At 37.0% G+C, this 5,434-nt stretch overlaps 1 non-coding gene across 1 annotated transcript; it reads right to left on the reverse strand.

Annotated features, from left to right (window-relative positions):
* Positions 1-3,894: 3,894 nt before the first annotated feature.
* Trnan-guu lies at positions 3,895-3,968 on the reverse strand. Its single transcript has one exon. It is a non-coding gene; the product is annotated as a tRNA-Asn (tRNA).
* Positions 3,969-5,434: the final 1,466 nt, after the last annotated feature.

The following is a 5,434-nucleotide window of genomic DNA, read 5'->3' on the forward strand; positions in this document are numbered from 1 at the left end:
AAGACAAAGACGGAAAGAGCAAAAGCGAGAGAGAGAGAGAGAGAGAGAGAGAGAGATAGAGAGAAGATATAATGCAAACTAAAACAAGCCTTGAGATCGAACCATTCCAAATTGTATAACCTCATGAATAAAATGGTTCTAAGCAGTTAATTCAGAGCCCCTAAACAGGGTCTAGCTGGGACGTGTTGTTCGGGTCCAAACAAAAATATAAATAAAGCTCTTACACAATCTATGAGTGACGAAGATTTCTTGGGTTTAGTCTAATACATTCGCTGGCACCCTAATTTGACACCCTACACTATTTTACATAAAAAAAAAAAACATGCTGCTCTGAAAACAAGCCCTTTGAAAAAAAATATCTACGCAGGAAATAAATTAGACATTTTCTTGAAGTAAGCATCCTTTTGTAGGTGTGGTTCAAACCGAAAGTGACGTTTCCAGAAACGGTTGCATGATTCGGCCATATGTGGTCAGATAAACAGGGGAACCTTTTGTAGAAATCAAGATTAAAGGACAACAGATATTCTGTGAAGGACCCAGATGTCTAAGGCTTCCGGGATATCGCAAAATTAGTTTTGCAAATGTCAGGGCATGTATGTCATGTGTGAACGTGTGTTTTATGTCTTGAAATTTCTGCGGCTTCATGCAAAGGGGTTTTGAAAATCACTTTTAAGACTGTCTGGTCTCCTTCGTGTCTAAGTGTATATGTGGCAGTGTGAGTATATGTGTGTGTATGAGTAGGGGGATAAATGTATATATATGTATATGTGCATGTGTGTGTGTGTGTGTGTGACAGTAAATACGGGGTTGTCTGGGAATGTATTTGTTTGAGTGTGAGTTAGTGGTTGTTGTGTAAGTTAGTGAAAATAGCGGAAAGAACTGCGTGCGTATGAATGTGCGCGCGCGGCTTGTACTGGAGAACAACGGTCTGTGAATCATGGGATGAATGTGTATGTGTGTACATGTATGTCTGTGCATGTATGTCTGTGCATGCACATTTATGCATGTGTGTATGTATATATATATATATATATATGTATACATCCATGCATGTATGCATGTATGCGGGTGTGTATGAATGTATGTACGTATGTATGCATGTACGTATGTATGTACGTATGTTTGCATATATGTATGCACGCACGTATGAATTTTTTTAAGTATATATGTATCGACGTACGTACGTATGTATGCATGCATGCATATATGCGTGTATGTATGTATGTATGTACGTATGTATGCATGTATGTATACATGTTTATACGTATTCATGCTTGTATGTATGTGTGTGTATATGTATACATGTATTATGCGTGTATGTAAGTATGCATGTATGTGCATACGTATTTATGCAGCATGTATGCATGTATACATATATATGTATGTTTTCGTGTATATATGAATGTATGTAAGTGCGTATGTATGTATGCACGCATGCATGTTTATATGTATGTCTATATGCATGTATATATGTATGTCTATATGTATGTATCTATGTCTATATGTATGTATGTATGTATGTATGTATGTATGTATGTATGTATCAAAAAAGGATCAAAGGTCTTTCCTGGAGTATATGTTCATCATACCGGATTCTTCAGAGTTTATATTCCCCGGTGGACGGGACACCGGACCGTTGCAAGATTACTCATATCCGCCATTAGAAGAGAGAGGCAACGTGAAACGAAGTATTTTGTTGAAGAATACAACGCTTCGACAAGTGCAGAAAATGAAACCACAATCTTACGGTCACGCATGCAATACGCTAACCACTACGCCGTGTGCCTACACACACTTTTAGAGTGGCGCGTGGTGGCCTCGAGCAAAACCCTTTGTTTCATGTTGCTCCAGTCCACTCTGCTGATAAAAACGAGTTGTACTTGTAATACAAAGGACCGGTCTTATCACATTCTCCGTCGTACTGAATGTCCCTGAGAACTACTTGAAGGTAACGCATGTCTTTGGACTCTTCAGCCATTTATGCATATGTGTATATATATATAATATATATATATATATATATATATATATATATATATATAGATGATTAAACCTCGCTAAGTTAAATATTTAAATCACCTGAAGAATGACTGTAACTCGAAATTTTTACGAATTGGACAGCCATGAAACGATCGTAGTGTTATACTAATTATCTTTTTTTAATAATTTTGATATATATTTAAAATAATATAAATTAATTAATCTTATGTATTGGCTTAAGTTTTTCATTGTATGATTGTATGATTTGCCTAATAGTGGTTTTATCTCTAATTAATATAATATAATATTTTACTATAAAATTGGATTCAATCCTAAATCTGATTCCCTGTAAGTTTGGATTTATTCCCTAATATTTATTATTATTATTATAATATATATATATATATATATATATATACATATATATTATACACACATACATACATATATATATATATATATATATATACATGGATACATACATATATATATATATTATATATATATGTGGTGTGTATGTGTCCGTGTGTATACATGCACACACACACATATAACTGTGTATATATCTATATACCTATATGTATACTGTTGCTATATTGTTTAGCTCCAATCCACAAAACCTATGATCAAAAAGCATTCGAACCATCATACCATCCATTTTGTTTTCTATGAATGTCTGCGGAATCTCATTTCTTTAAGACATAAGCCGTAAGTTTAGTGAGATTTGGTTGCAAATTCTGGCGTGTCGACTCAGGACGTTGACACCATTTCATTGGGTTTTAGAGTGCATTATATTCGTGTGTGGCTTGTAGGACATATTGCTTATTGTATGAAGTGTGCACAGTATATGTTTGTGACTGTGTGTGTGTTCTCTATATGTCGTGCACATATCGCGGTATATTCATACGTAGATTTGTATGCATATGCGTGTATATGTTTTGTTTTTCGGGCATGTGTATATAATTTGATTTGTATGCCTGTATGATATATGTTTACGTATGTCTTGTATATATAAAATTTGTACAATGGTGTTTATGCGTGGTGTTTGTCTAACGTATTTTGAATGTACATTTATATGAAATATATATATATATATATATGGAGAGATAGAGAGAAAGCAGGGAGGGAGGGAGGGTGGAGAGAGAGAGAGTGAGAAAGACAAGGGAATGAGAAAGAGAGAGAGAGAGAGAGAGAGAGAGAGAGAGAGAAAGGGTAACTCTGTAGAGTATTCTTGTGTTTCAATTATATATTTTCATAGCGCTTGTCAAGCAAGTACACGGCATGGCCATATGTATAAGAATTTCGCTTCTCAATCATAAGGCCTTACGTTCGAGATACCCTCGTGTCAAGTTGTTCTAAGCCGAGTGAATGAAACTTGGTAGATTAGAAGCCCTTCGGACGATCTATAGCTATGGTTCAAGGTTTCTGATTTACAGTATCTCTTTCCCGGACGCTTCTTATATCTCGTAGCATTGCTAGAAACGGCATATACGGCGTCGAGTTGGCAGAATCGATCGTTATCACGCCGGATAAAATGCCTACCGTTTTTACGTTAGGCTCTGAGTTCAAATACCGCCGAGGTCATCTCTTTCAGAGTCGATGAAATAAGTGCCAGTTGGATACAGGGGTCGATGTAATCGAATCTCTCCGCATCCCCCAAAATTGTGTGATTGGCTAGATTTTGAGAAGTTGGTGTATAGGGAGTTCATGAAGCATTTCATAATTCAATGATAAGATAAACAATGTTAGGGTACTGATGGAAGGAAATCTATTTTGCAGATTAATTTTAAGTCGTTTCTCTGACATTTCCTCTTCAGATTAGAATATATGTTAAAAAATTGTGTCACGAAAAGACAAAATTAAGGCCAAAAATAAAACTTATCGAATGTCAAATAATAAAATATCAAACACCACCGTCCCTGGGTGGATTCGAACCACCAACCTTTCGGTTAACAGCCGAACGCGCTAGCCGATTGCGCCACAGAGACAGCTGAATCAGAATCGCCTAGCTACCATGAAAGGTAATAAGAACGTTGTTCGTACTTTTGCAGCGAGTAACCAAGAGTAGCCGAGAATGGCCAAGGGTGGCCAACAGTGGCTTGCTATATGTGGCATTATTCTAAATAACATTATGTTTTCTGATGAAGTTAAGATGTTATGCATGAAAGTTATTTTAGAGCAAGACTACTAATATCTACATTATACAAATTATATACAAAGTACATGAAAACTTTTTGAGTAAATTCGAACCATCATCGTTCAGCTGTTTAACTCCGTGGGGCAATCGATTAACATGTTTCGGCGTTGACCGAATGTTCGATGGTTCGAAACCCCACAGGAAAGTTCATCGTTTACCCTTTTGTGTATATATGTGTTTTTTTTCTTCTTTCTTGAATATGTGTGGTGGTGCTTTATTTCTACGATTATATCTTTTGACCTGTATTCAGAATATAAGACATATAACTGAATGCTCGTAATCTTATAATTAATTCTAATTACTTTCAGCTTAATTAGTTTATAACGAGTGTTTTCAAGATAGTGAGTTCGAATATAAATTTATATTCGTGCAGGTTAACTTTAATTTAAATGTTATTAATGCTCAGCAAGCGTGGAGGCGCAATGAGCCAGTGGTTAGGGCAGTGGGATCGCGGTTTCGATTCGCAGAGGGCGTTGTGTGTGTGTTTATTGAGCGAAAACACCTAAAAGCTTCACGAGGCTCCGGCAGAGGGTGGTGTGACCTCTGTTGTACTGTTTCGCCACAACTTTCTCTCACTCTCTCTTCCTATTTCTTGAGTTACGCTTCGATGGACTGGCGTCCCGTCTTGCTCAAGGACACATACGCATCGCCGGGAATTGATCTCACGAACTTACGATCTTGAACCAGATACCCGAACCACTTAGTCACGTACCTTCACTCTGGCAGTTTCATTTTCCCCACTTCATCTCGAATGCATCTGTGGTAGTAGTAGTAGTAGTAGTAGTAGTAGTAGTATGCGTTGTAACAGCGTGTCGCTGCATCCATCATTTGTCGGTGATTCCCCATTACTTCTGGTGGATAACACCTTGGCACCTCTCTTGGCGACAACAACCTTCCAACCCATGGATCTGTTTGAGTAGTCGTTGCTGGTGAGGGCTTTTACGAGGTCGAAGAGCACAAATCCTACCTCAACCACTTTTAGTCGCCTTTTACGAGAGGTAGAGGAAACGTCGAGACTATTCTCTGATATGCCTGTCCCCAAGCAATGCAGTAGTGTATAAAATAATACAATATCGTATGCAGTTATTAAGTTGTGCTTAACAGGGTGAACATTTTCATTGTATGTTTTTATTTGATTTTACTTTTAAAGCCCTGGGAACAGAATTCCATGGGATCTTTTCGGTTTGAACGGCAGTTTTTAACATAATTTCTAGGTAACTAAAAAATTTTAAACTTCGTATACTGGTAGAATGTATT

The sequence above is a fragment of the Octopus sinensis genome, unplaced genomic scaffold, assembly GCF_006345805.1.
Source record: "Octopus sinensis unplaced genomic scaffold, ASM634580v1 Contig00380, whole genome shotgun sequence".
In the NCBI taxonomy this organism is placed as follows: domain Eukaryota; kingdom Metazoa; phylum Mollusca; class Cephalopoda; order Octopoda; family Octopodidae; genus Octopus; species Octopus sinensis.